At 36.4% G+C, this 14,226-nt stretch overlaps 1 pseudogene; it reads right to left on the bottom strand.

The window, feature by feature from the left end:
- Nucleotides 1–12,847: 12,847 nt before the first annotated feature.
- On the bottom strand, nt 12,848–13,785 carry LOC146406221 (olfactory receptor 5M5-like; annotated as a pseudogene).
- Nucleotides 13,786–14,226: the final 441 nt, after the last annotated feature.

Here is a 14,226-nt window from a genome sequence, read left to right as displayed (position 1 = left end):
TTTTTGCTATTTCTTGGGCTGCTCCTGCGGCATATGGAGGTTCCCAGGCTAGGGGTCGAATCGGAGCTGCAGCCACCAGCCTACACCAGAGCCACAGCAACGCAGGATCCGAGCCGCGTCTGCAACCTACACCACAGCTCACGGCAACGCCGGATCGTTAACCCACTGAGCGAGGGCAGGGACCGAACCCGCAACCTCATGGTTCCTAGTCGGATTCGTTAACCACTACGCCACGACGGGAACTCCAAATCCATAAATTTGTATTCATCAAAAATGAGAAATATTTATATCCCATCCAAACTCTTAGAAATACACAATGTAACTAGTAAAGTTAAACTATGAGAAACTGTGTGGGAAAGCATTCTATTATACATATTCTAGTTACCACTTACTTTGCTTAAAAATGAGAGAAAGAGAGAGAGAAAGGGCAAGGAAGAGAGAGATATTCCACCAGCATGAGCAAACATTTGTATTCTGTAGAACACAGAATGTAATTCCAGCAAGAATCTTGAGATAGTTTTTCAACAGGACAATGTATTTATTGAAGTTGGGATTCTGCTGTGCTCTTCAAAAGATAAATGCCAGGTGATTATTTCCAAGACCCTATCTGAACCTCCAGGATTATATTTTGTGGAGCTTTGATTTGAAGGACCCTATGACTGGGTAGTAACAAGAAAGGATAAGAACAGGAAAGACGGTAAATGTCATTGCCATAGGGAAAATAAATAGACTCTAATGCATAAAGGTAATCCACTGTTCACCCCATTTGGAAAGAAAATTTTTCTCAGGAGAAAGCAGAAAGCCACCAACCAAACTATATAACTCCAGAGAAACAGGCTAATTAATGAAAAACTGTGGCATTTACTAATGGAATAAAAATTAAAGAATAATATCAGTTAAAATTATTGAAAATTGGATAACCCAGCAGGTGCATTCTATTGCAGTTTTCAAGGATTAGCATTGAGGAATTTTTATGTGGAAAGTCAAATCTAATTGCTCAGCACCAAGGATTATTTATTAAAAAAAATATGTGTGTGTATGTGTTTGTGTGTGTGTGTGTGTGTGTGTGTGTGTGTGTGTGTGTAGTACTTTTCAGAAGCGAAATATGAAAACACCTGAGTGGTGGTTATCTGGATTATAGATAATGATGGTGAACTCATGGAAAGTAGTGCACATCTGATCTTATGAAGTAAGAGGTCCGGAAAAAAGGGAAAGGCTTGGAGAACTTAGAAACACTTAGAGGCTTTTCCTCATGAACTCCAGGCAAAATATATATACCCAAACTTCCCATACTGTATCTCTCTGTATTTCAAATTCACTTACAAATAACTGTGGTTATTTCCCTCCCAAGAGCAAGCATGAGGAAATATTAAATATTCCAGTAAAATATTTCTTTTTATATCTTCAAAATTTAATTGTCTTGGTTGAATTCTGGCTCCACAATTTATTTTACCAACTTGGGCAGGTTTTATTCTCATTTGTTTTGTTTTTAATTTATCCATGTCTTAATATGATGTAACAGTAATAATAGAATCCAATTTCATTGTGTGTTTGTGAGTATGAAAAGACATATTATGCATGAATACACAATGAAAATACAAGACATAACTATTATTAAATGCTCTCCTGGAAATTGTAGCTTCCATTATTACTTTGTAATAATTAAACAATCAAATATCTATAGAAAATTTACTTTTCTATCTCTCTCTCTTTCTCTTGTTCATACACTGCCAGAGGCCAGCTCTGGTGGCCAGGGAATGTGCATTTTTCCCAAAGGAGAGGGACATGCATCAGCTTTTGTAACAGAGACAGCTTCTTTGTCCCTTCCTTCAGGGCACTGGACCGCTCACATTTTATTGGCATAAGTGGTTGATTATATAGACTGTTTCTAACTACAGATTACATCATAGTGTTAAAAGTACATCGGTTAAATTTTACATGGTACAGCAGCTATACATCACATTCTAAGATCTTTGTCTTAACTAAATTTAGTGAGTACAATTTAAGGGCAATTAGGTACAATACATCATATGGAAAGGAGGAGACTCAGTACAAATCATCCCTTGGCCAGCCAGTCTTTACAAGTTAAAGAGGTCACAGACACAAGAATTTGGCATTCACAAATCTTGTTTTTAGACTGCTGCTTATCTTTAAAGTGTTATGGCAGGGAGACCGTGTAAGAAAATATAAACCAACTTAACTAGCTATCACTTAAAAGCTTTTAAAATCAAGGACAAAACTCACAGGTAGGATTCATGAATAATATATGCCTAACTTCTATGAACCTCATTAAAATCCTAACTCTAGAGTTTACTACATAACTAGTTAGTAGATAAACACTATGTTTTAACTAAGTTGGATTTAAATAGAGGAAAGTCCTTCAGGATGAAATTCTTATTATATTATTGTTGTAACTTTTTTAAATCACAAATCACCACAGGAAAATGAGAATGGAAAGTAAGAATAATAAGCAAATAATCAGGAAAGACTGAGGAAAACTGAATAACAAGTGAATAACGGAAAAGACTTAAGTCATCCATGGAACAATCCCCACTCAGCAATGCAAAATGGAAATTGTTTCCTGGAAAATTCAGTTCCCCACCAATGTCAGCAGGCGAGCCTTATTTTCTTCTGGGGTCTGTCCTTGGAATTGCACCATACAGGCAGACATCTCCTTGTTTAGAAATCTGCCCGCGGAATTGCAGTTTTCAGACAGGCCCCTTTTTCTGATTAGGAGCTTGCCCACGGAATTGTACTGTTGAGGCAAGCTCCCTTCCTCGGCTCCTTATATCTTCTCGGCTCCCCACAATACACAAATACACACAAACACACAGATAATATGTATGGTATAAGTAATTAATTGATGTTAATGTTAATTAAGCAAGAATAACAAAAAATAAAAATCTAAGATGCAACATTTATCTTCCAGTTCCAGATAGATGCATTTGTACACCAACCTTAGATTGAAGGGAGGTATTCCAAGTAAGAATGCAGAATTGAAAATTTAATACTATCTGAGAAGTTGTAAACAACATATACCAACAAAACGAGAACGTTGAAATCCACAAAAGAGGTTTTCCTTAAATGTTTGCCTTAGGAAAAAAAAGAAGCAATTAAGAGGCTTCCCCTTGAAATGACCCTGGGGAAATTATACCTCCAGAGGAAGAGTCAACTGCTGAGTTTTGTGGGGTTTTGTAACAGACTTGCACAGTTTTGTTTTTCCCCAATTTCAAGTGATTTTGGAAGTGTCCTGGGATCAAATAAGAAGTTGCTTTGGGTTTGCATCATGCTAAACTTGGGGATGGCATTGCTCAACCTGCAAAGCCAGTCCTGTGCTCTGTGCTTTGTGGTCTGTGCCACTTTGCTTTTCTAGTGAAAGATAAAACAAGTATTATCCCCTATACCGAAATGATGACATACCAAATCAGGTAAGACTGTATCTTCTCCAACTCCCTCACTTTATAAACAAAGAAAACCAGAAACTTAATCATAGCAAGGACAAGCATTGATTGAAGTTAGCATATGCCAGTCACTATGCTAATTTAATTCTCGAAACTACTTCCTGTAGTCATTATTTTTCCCATTTTACAGACGAGAAACTCAGAACCTTAGAGAGGTTTAGTGACTTGCTTAGGGTCACACTTTCCATGATCAGAGACAAAATTATTTTTTAATGATTTTTATTTTTTCCATTATAGTTGGTTTACAGTGTTCTGTCAATTTCCACTGTACAGCAAAGTGACCCAGTCACACACACACACATATGTATATACATTCTTTCTCTCACATTATCCTCCATCATGTTCCATCATAAGTGACTAGATATAGTTCCCTGTGCGATACAGCAGGATCTCATTGCTTGATTTCAAAGCTACCACAGCAGGATCAAATGACACATGGTTGTGTCTGTTTTTATAGCTGAGGGAGAGAGGTGAGGTCTTGCAATACACCTCCTGACCTGCTGATTGGTTGGGGGCCTTTATTGCCCCTATAGGAGCAGGGTAAAGTGTGGGACACATACTTTTTCTAGTAGGGGTAGGAAGGAATAGGCCAGGTTGCTCAAGTTGGGGAGGGGTCATTACAACGAAATGAGTGATGCTGATAATTCTTGACTTGCGTTCGCTCTCCTTGAAGAGGGCTTGAAGTCAAATTAATTGATAAGTGTTTCAATTTTGTACAATGGGAGATAATAAAATAACACTACTTTTGCCTACAGTTGATGCACATAAAACTCAGAAAGATTAAAAGGCATGGGACAAGTGACTTCAAATACAAAGAAAATAAAGATCACAGCATTAATATAAAGCCAAGTAGGAGTTCCCACTGTGGTGAATTGGGTTAAGGATCCATCTGAAGTGACTCAGGTCACTGTAGAGGTGCAGGTTCCATCCCTGTCCTGTCACAATGGGTTAAAGATCCAGCATTGCCACAGGTCACAGCTGTGGCTCAGATTCAATCCCTGGCTTAGGAATTTCCACCTGCTATGGGTGCAGCCATAACAAGATAAATAAATAAATAAAGCAGAAGATAAATTATAATCATTAAATAAGAGAGAAAAATGTCACTTGTTTTTCATTGGTCTTTTCTAGGGCCACACCCACGGCATATGGATGTTCCCAGGCTAGGGGTCTAATCAGAGTGGTAGCCACTGGCCTATGCCACAGCCACAGCAACGTGGGATCCGAGCCTCTTCAGCAATCTACACCACAGCTCATGGCAATGCCGGATCCTTGACTCACTGAGTGAAGCCAGGGATGAAACCCACAACCTCACAGTTCCTAGTTGGATTCATTAACCCCTGAGCCACAATGGGAACTCTGAGAAAATGTCACTTTTAACTAAAGGATAGCATCCATAATGAAGATATAACAGTCAATATGTGTAATGAATGAATTATCTAGCATAAATTATATAAAGAGATAATATTTTAAATTAAAATTAAATTTGACTTTTTAATGTCTTAGATTTCTCAAAAACAAGCAGAAGAAAATAAGATTAAATATGCCGAGGAATAAATAAATAAATAAAAAGAATAAATAAATAAATAATCATAGATTTTTAAAATTGTTATTTTTTTATTATTCAATGAATTTATCACATCTGTAGTTGTATAATGATCATCACAATCCAATTTCACAGGATTTCCATTCCACAACCCAAGCACATCCCCCCACCCCCCAAACAGTCTCTTCCAGAGACCAAAAGTTTTTCAGTGTCTATGAGTCAGCATCTGTTCTGCAAAGAAGTCCGTCTGTCCTTTTTTCAGATTCCGCATATCAGTGAAAGCATTTGATGTTGGTGTCTCATTGTATGGCTGACTTCACTTAGCCGTCTTAATTTTTCAGAAAGCATGTAATAACACAACCATTGAATATTTTCCAAAATTACTATTGAAAAACACAGGAACTATAATGTTATCTAAAAGATGTCAAAGAGCACAAGGTTTTTAAGACAATGAAGAGTACATTCTTAATTAATGTTAAGTTATTAAAACAATTATTTATAAGCTAAAACATTTACATATATCATTCTTAGGTCTGAGAGTAAAAAATAGTTAAAATTAAAATTAAAACATTACATAGTACAAATTATGCATTTCAAAATATATGATATGATATGGTCCAAGTTAAATATATTATTAAATAATCATTATTACTAATTAAGAAAAAATGTAAATTGATCAATCATGCATTGAACTTCAAATGTTAGAAAAAATATATTCAAAGACAGTTAAAAAATGAGATTCATAACATAGCAACAGAAACTGATAATAGAGAACGGTAGGGCTGATTTTTTAAATCAAAGCTGTAGTTCTAGAAGATATGCAGTTGGCCCATTTACACATTTGGACAATTACCAGCTAATGTATTTAACAAAAAGAGAAATTATGAAAACATAATATTTTGAGTTTTATTCCTCACCCATAAAACCTATGGACAGGTGTTCCAGATCATGGTCCAGTGTCTGTTCATGCTGTCACTTAGGGTCTCAAGTAATCAGCTCTCTGCAATAGTGGTTTACCAAGTCTACTTGAGCATCTATATCCAGCTTTCAGGTGTTGGAGAAAGAACAGGAAAGCCATCTGCACTTAACCTCTTCCTCAGTCTAGAAGTTTCACGTATAACTTGCATTCCATCGGTGAGACCTGTTCAGTAATATCTAATTCTAGATAATAATATCTAATTGAATACCTACATTCCAGAGCAAAAAGAATTTGCGGTGGAGCATCTATTGCAAGCAACAACTCTGCCTCATGGAGTGAGAGAGATCTATATTGAAAACAGACACGGAGTTCAGGGTTAGTAGATTCAGACTGTTACATTTGGAATGGATAAACAATGGGTAATACTATATAGCATATGTTCCATAGTTTGGAACATGAAGGAAAATAGTATTAAAAAAAAAGAATATACATATATGTATGACTGGGTCACTTTGCTGTACAATAGAAATTTAAGAAATATTGTAAATCAACTATACTTTAATAATAAAAGAAAAGAAGCTTGGATAAACTAGGAGAAAAAAGAAAATATTCCCAGAATCTGAAGACCTCTCACCACTTTTACTGCTCTGTCTTAGCAACTATCTCTCTTGACTGAATTACAGGCTCTTGTTCTTCTAAACTCCATTCTGAATTCAAAAACTAAAGTAGGCATTTAAAAGGGAAATGACTCCCCATTCACTTCTGGGAGTTCCCATCGTGGCTCAGCAGTAACAAACCTGACTAGTATCCATGAGGATGTGGGTTCAATCCCTGGCCTCGCTTAGTAGGCTAAAGGTCTGGCATTGCTGTGAGCTGTGGTGTAGTTCACAGACAAGGCTCAGATTTGGCATTGCTGTGGCTGTGGTGGAGGCTGGCAGCTGTAGCTCCAATTCAACCCCTAGCCTGGGAACTTCCATATGTCGCAGTTTTGGCCCTAAGAAGAAAAAAAAAGCAAGTCATATCATATTGCTTCTTAGCTTAGAACCTTCCTAGAGCTTCCCATTTTTCTCAAGATAAAAGTCTTCCAATGGCTCACAGGGTCTTAAGTTATTGGCCACTAATCCTCTATTATTCCTCTGATCTCATATTCCACTAATTTTCTCATTACCCTGGACTCTAACCACAATGACTTCCACATTTCCTTGAAACAACTTTTGAATACTTGCATTATAAGGCCTTTGAAGTGATTATTCCATCTCCCTAGACCACTGCCCCTCATGCACCTCCATAAGGTTTTTGCTCTGAACCACCTCCATAAGGTTTTTGCTCAATTATCATCTTCTCAATAAAATGTCTTCATTTTCATGCCTAAACCAGAGTCACTCCTTTGCTCCTTTATCTTATGGTATTTTTTCCTAGATTTTTCCATAATATCACTAACATACTATATGATTTACTTATGTATTATGTATTTGTTTATGTTTATTTCACACCATATGCTCCATGAGATAAAGGATTTGATTTCTTCTGTTCTGTTCATTGATAACAAACAATTAATTCAGAGCCTGGTACATAATATTCACTCAGATATTATTTATTAGATGAGTGAGCAAATTAACTAATTAAGCAGCAGGTTAAAATGCTGAGAAATAGACAAAAAGAAATATAAACAGTTTATGTATGTTATCATTATTTACATTTTAAACTGAGTGGGTGTAGAGAGATTGCTTAATAAGTAATGATGATTAATGTTTTATGAGAATTAGTGTTAGCTTTCTTGCTTCAGACGAAAAAATACATTCTAAATTAATTAAGTGGAAATGTTTTAAATCTGTATGCATTGCAAGGCCTTTTATGTAAGTGATGATGCCATTTTTTATTTTTTATAGTGATTTTTATTTTTTCCATTATAGCTGATTTTTCCAAATTAGTTAAAATAACGCTAGTGGTCATAACAGCCTTGGAAATTGTCTATCTTTCAAATTCACCATGTTTTAAAATCTATGGTCAGAATATAGCCAAATAGAGAAAGGAGTTCTTTTGTTGCAGAAGCAGGCAACTCGGAATTATACACATAAATGTGGAAAGGGAAAAAATGTAGTACAAGATAGAATATAATATTATAAAATTATAATTGATATAGTTATGTTGTTTATTTTATGTGACAACTAGTTTGCTCCTGAGAGATACTCCTAAATGGAAATCTGGGCAAAGCGCTGATCAAGTTGATTCCTCTGAAATACACACACATAAAAACACAAAAATCCGTATATACACCTTTGTACACACGTGTAACCTATACAATATATAAACTTCTGCGTGCTGTAGGCATGGCCAAAAAAAAAGAGCAAACTCCAACCATTGGGATGTCAAAGGAGGCAGGATAATGGAGAAAGGACCATATGGTTTCTAAGAAGCACAAGATCATTTAATATTTTGAAATCAAATAAATTCTTTGTCAGTCATTATGTTTGAAGACATATGGTTGGTATCTTATACATGCTAGTGCTGTATTAAAGTTTAAGTCATTGACTTTATACATGTGTATGAGGGAAAGAGAGAGAAACCGAGACAGAAAGACAAAGATAGAGCAAGAGAAAGTGAGACTGAGCCTTGCACTAAGTGTCTTTAGTAAAGAAAATAAAAATAATTATTTGACTGCCACTTACTGACACTTTATGGGGAGGGTTCTCATTGTTTGTTAGGCAATATCGTATACATTTCTGCCACCATCACAAAATTGCAGCTCTTGGATAGGGCATCAGGCCAAAGCCCCAACCGTTGCCATGGTGAAGACTCTCTAAGCTCACTTCCTAATAACATTTCCCAGAACATGGTCCTCCTACTCAGAATGCCAATGACTGCCTAGAAGGCTAGCACTTCAGACTGTTTTTTTAAAAATACATGGACTCCCTGTGCATGAACCTATCTGGGCATGAAGAAAAAATGTTCTTGGGAACATCTCACCTGTCATCATCCATGGGGGGTGTATAAGGATTTATAAGTGTTGGATCTCCCACTCTGGGAATTTCTCACCAGAGAATAAAGACAGAAAGTCAAAGAAGTAATTAAAATGCTCCATATTGCATCATCTGTGAAAGAAAATGAACCTTAAGAGAAAAATAACTCTCAGCAGAATTAGAATTTTTTAATAAATAAAAATAAATTAAAGGGCTAGGAGAACTTGATATTTTAATTTATTCCTTTTTTTAAATGTTTTCTTTGCATTCTGGAGAGAAACTGTGTTGCCTTTGTTTGGGGGGTGGGGAGACAGTTCTTAGTTTCCCAGGTGATAATAATCATGTCCATATTGCATCAACCATGACATTCCAAATAATCTGTACTTAATGAGTGCAATTCTTTGTATTAATGAAGAAAGTCTCTTCCATTATTCAGTAAGGGTTATAAAACTGATAATGAAAAGACACATGTCATATGCACATCATTGATGAATCCCAAAATAGACTTCTTGTCTGAAACAATATACCTCTTAAATCCCAAATTAACACTCAGATTAGAGTTGATAGCTTTTTCATCGTTAATGCTCTTTTGCTTTTACTCTACTTTTAACTCTGTCACATAAGGAACTCATTCATCAATATTTTTATTGACAGAAAAAGATTTCTAATAGCTATTCTTCTCATGCTTACAGTTTCTACACATTTAGGATAAAAAATTAACATGCTTGAGAAATATTATTTTAATTTTTATTGGAAGATAATTGTTTGTAAATTCAATTGGTTTAATTTTTGGTTCACAATCTCTGTATTGTAAGGCATACTTTATTCCTCTAACTGAGCTTAATTGATACTTTAAGGGTCTATTTTCCAAAATGGAAAAAATTTAACTTATTCCCTCTCTGCTTTCTATAGGACTGCAACTGCATTCTAGGGAATGAGTGTACCCCACGGCACTGGAAAACATAACAATTAATTTTTATTGTATTTTTCTTTTTATGGCCTTACCTGTGGCATATGGAAGTTCCCAGGGCAAGGGTCAAATTGGAGCTTCAGCTGCCAGCTTACACCACAGCCACAGGACAACACCAGGTCCTAGATGCATCTATGACTTAACTTGTGGCAAAACCAGATCTTTAACCCACTGAACCAGGCCAGGGATTGAACACATAGCCTCACATAGACAACATCAGGTCCTTAACTCACTGAGCCACAATGGGAATTCCAGGTAAAGACAAAAATTCTTGACCTTGAATTTATTTCTAAAAATTGTGACATGCATTTATTTATATATTTATTTACCCATTTACTGTGTGCCTAGAATAGAGTAAAAATTAAACAGATAATAATATGGTAGCTACTCTCATGGACTCTATGTTCCAGTTATATATTGTCATTCTAATTGGATGAATTCTCCACCTTCAGAACTCTCTTCATTTTTCCAATTTTGTATACACCATACTGGACCACAAAAAGCCTCAGGAGCCTGTGACCCTAATGTGTAGACATATGCTACAATTATTATTTTGGGAATGTGTTGCTTTCAATATTTAGTGAGAAGAAAGAATACAGGTCACCCTAATCCTAATACTTGAATTCTAAAAATTGAATATATTGAATGTTGTGACTAGCCTCAATTCCCAAGTCTAAGGCAGAAAATTGGGTTAAAGTCACAGATTTTTCTGTTTCTCATGCAAACAGAGCCTGAAAACTTCTAGGTTATCCTCTGCCTTGTCTCTTCCTCCAAATTAAGATATTTTCTGAGCTGCTAATAAATTTGACTTTCTTATTTACCCTTTATTTCTGAGTCCCTTTCTTCTTTCTTCATATGTATGTAATATGTAATCATATAGTATTAACTAACATTAACGGAATGGAATTATTAACAGTGATATCCTGTAAAGCAACGCTATTTGGACCATCTGCCAGTCAACACATTTTTAATAAGTACTCACAAACCCTGAAGGCTACATTCCATTTTCTCCTAAGCATAACTATCAACATACTGGCAAGCTGCACTGCTGCTGGTGAAGCTGTTTTTAAGAAAGACTTATTTAGTGAACTGATGATGAGAGGTTATTGATTATTATTAATTAAAAAAAAATAGTAGACCTATTTGGAAAAAGAATCTGAAAATGAATGAATATATGTATATGTATTACTGATTCACATTGCTGTACATCTGAAATGTACATAACTTTCTAAGTCACCAAGAATCCAATAACTTGTATTTTAAAAAAAGAACAAATTATTTCTTAAGACATAAAGAGTCAAAGAAGAAAACAATGATAGTCATTACAAGTGAACTGCTGCTTTAAGATAACATTGTCTTATCTTTCATAAAGCAATGTAGATGTGAGAGGAAACACCATAGTATTGGACCACTACTTAGAATATCAGGCATAGCCCTCTGCTAAGTGCTATTTCTCTTACCCCTCATAGTAATTCAACCTGTAATCCCAAAGAGGTATGTTTCTATATCCAATATTTAGAGGTTTGGATAATGTTTTTCTCAGTTCATCCAAGTAACTTGATTCTAACTCCTTAATTCTTAGGTTGGCTCTTACTCACACCAGATGATTTTGCACTTATGAAAAATCCTGTCATGACAATAGCATATGAACACAAGACGTCCTTTCCTCATACAGATAACAACTAAGTATTTGCCTTTACTGCTAAGAAATTTTAAGAAATAAGGCCAACAAATAGAGGAACTAAGTAAGAAAATTATAGTGCATGCTTGTTCTTCATAGATTTAAAATTGGTGATTTTGACCATTTCCTCACAACCTCAAAAGATGAAGGTGTGTTGTACTTTGGCTGAGGCCACATTAGAATGCCAGGTACTAGGATGGTGAGGGAAATGGGTGGAAGATAAGAATTGTACTAAGTCTTTTATTTGCCTGTGAGTGAAACTTACTCCAAATGTTGGCATCAAAACACAACTGAACACAAACGCCATGTTTCATAAAGTAACTTCAGTCAAATGAGGGTTAAAAATGGTTGTTTTTTTTTTTATTTCAAAAAGGGCATTGAACACCAATGAAAATTTAGGAAGTTTACACCATTATCCTATCCAAAGAAAACACAATCTTCTATACAATCTTGATTTTTAAAACAGTTGCATACATTGAGTAAACACATCCATGAAGGCATTTTTATGATGCTTCAAGAAAAAAATCTTGTTGTAACACTGAGCCTCTGGAAAAAAAATGTTCATGTGGCAGAATATGTTCAATGAGATTCCACTCTACAACATTTATGGAGTAACCTGTATCAGGTATCCACTCTCCTCCTATCATCTGTGAAATAAACTGTTAGTAATTTCAAGTGTTGGACATAATTGAAAGTGAATTATGGAGTTGTAACTTAAATGAATAAGGGGTGAAGGTGAGATATTTTTAAAAAGTGGGGTGGAGATGGCTATTTACCATCAGAATGGAGGTAGAACCCTTCTCTTTTAGGCTAATACAATGTGCCCTGGGATAGACATTCCCAGAAACTCTTGCAGGGAGTTTTGAACATATGATTAAGTTTGGACCCAAGAGATATGAGATAACATCTCATATAGAACATTTGAAATATGTGATAATCATTTGAACATGCAGGCTGGCTTCCTGGCAGCATGTTGCCTCATAAAGTGACCTTAAGAATGTAAGCCTTGGTTCACTGTAAACCAGCTATAATGGAAAAAATAAAAATCATTATAAATTAAAAAAAAAGAATGTAAGCCATTAAAGTAAAAAGTAAGCTATAAGGAAGAGACCAAACTTAATAAAGCTAGCGTATAAAGTGGACACTTAACCTGCAGGATTGCTTCAACTGACATTAAAACAAAACAAAGAAAATTCAGATTTTCCAAATTCAGATTAGAAAAGTATGGCACATAACTAGCTTAAAATGAGCTATTTAATTCAATCATCTCATGTCTTACTCTATCTTGAAATGTTTTCCGTGACAGTGGTATTTTATTTCCCCAATTTTTGTTTCCCTATTGCTTTTCTCAATGCCTCTTTCACATCCTTGTTCCTGAGGCCGTAGATCATGGGATTCCACATAGGGATCACTGTGGTAAAAACACAGCCACCATTTTGCCCTGCTCCACAGACTCCTCTGTGGGGCATCTCAGATGCATGCAGAAGAGGGTTCCTTAGAAGATTGTGACCACTGTCAGGTGCAAGCCACATGCGGAAAAAGCTTTTTCTCTCCCTTCTGCAGAACGGCTTCAGAGGATAGCAATGAGGATGAACATATAGGACATGAGAATGATCAGGAGGGACTGGACGTTGCTGTAGCCAGCTACTATGTACATCGATAACTCTTTGTTGTAGGTGTCAGAACATGCCAGCTTGATAAGAGGTGGATCAGCAAAGTAGAAATTATTAATTTCATTATCTCCACAGAAAGAGAGGTTGTAGGTCCTCGAGGTTTCCATCACGCTAAGGAGGAAGCCATAGACATAAGGGATAATGACCAGGTGGACACAGACCCTCTGGGACATCTTGCTACTGTAGAGCAGAGGACTGTAGGTAGTCATGTAGAGGTCATATGCCATCACAGCTAGCATGCAGTGCTCTGTAAAGACCACAGCAATTACTGCATAGCACTGCACCAGGCAGCCTGCATAGGAGATGGTCTTCTTCTCTGATAAGAAATTTTCTAGCATTTTGGGAGTGACATTTGTGGAGAAACACAAATCTAGAACAGACAAATGTAAGAGAAAAAAGTACATGGGAGTGAGAAGCCGAGCATCAATTCTAGTTAAAATAATCATGCCCAGGTTTCCTATCACAGTGACTAGGTAGACCACAAGGAACAAAACAAAGAAAGCAACTTGCAACTCTGGATGGCTCATCAGGCCCAAGAGAAGAAATTCTGTCACTTCAGTGTAGTTTCTTTAGAACATTTCTTTGTCTCATCTGTAAAGTGCTGGTTGATTATCTAAGGGGAAATAGAAAAGGTTTATTTTTGTTTCTTTAAAAAAAACACACTGGAAATAGGGAGAGAGAGGACAAGATGGCGGAGGAGTAGGGGGACACGCTCGCCCTCTCCCACAAACACAACAAAAAAAGCACATCTACAGAAGAAATGACTCGCACAGAACAACAACCAATCGCTGGCAGAGGAACCTAAACTCCAATAACGGCAAGAAGTTCGTGACATTATTGGGCAGAACGGGAGAAAAGAGGAGAGTGAGAGAAGGTGAATCCGAGCGGGACGGGCGCTCCCGAAAGGGAACTGCGGAGGAGAAAGGGATCCCGCACCCTGGAAAGTCTCCTACCGGGGGAAAGATCAAACGAACCGGAGGAATCTCCAGATGCAGAGAAGAGTGTAGCAGTAAGTCGGA

The sequence above is a fragment of the Sus scrofa genome, chromosome 1, assembly GCF_054392235.1.
Source record: "Sus scrofa isolate SSC_HxYL_T2T_F1_AM1 chromosome 1, Sscrofa_HxYL_maternal_Yorkshire_Landrace_v2.0, whole genome shotgun sequence".
NCBI classification, from domain to species: Eukaryota; Metazoa; Chordata; class Mammalia; order Artiodactyla; family Suidae; genus Sus; species Sus scrofa.
Note: the sequence above shows the minus strand (reverse complement) of the source record. Positions and strands in the feature narration are given on the sequence as shown.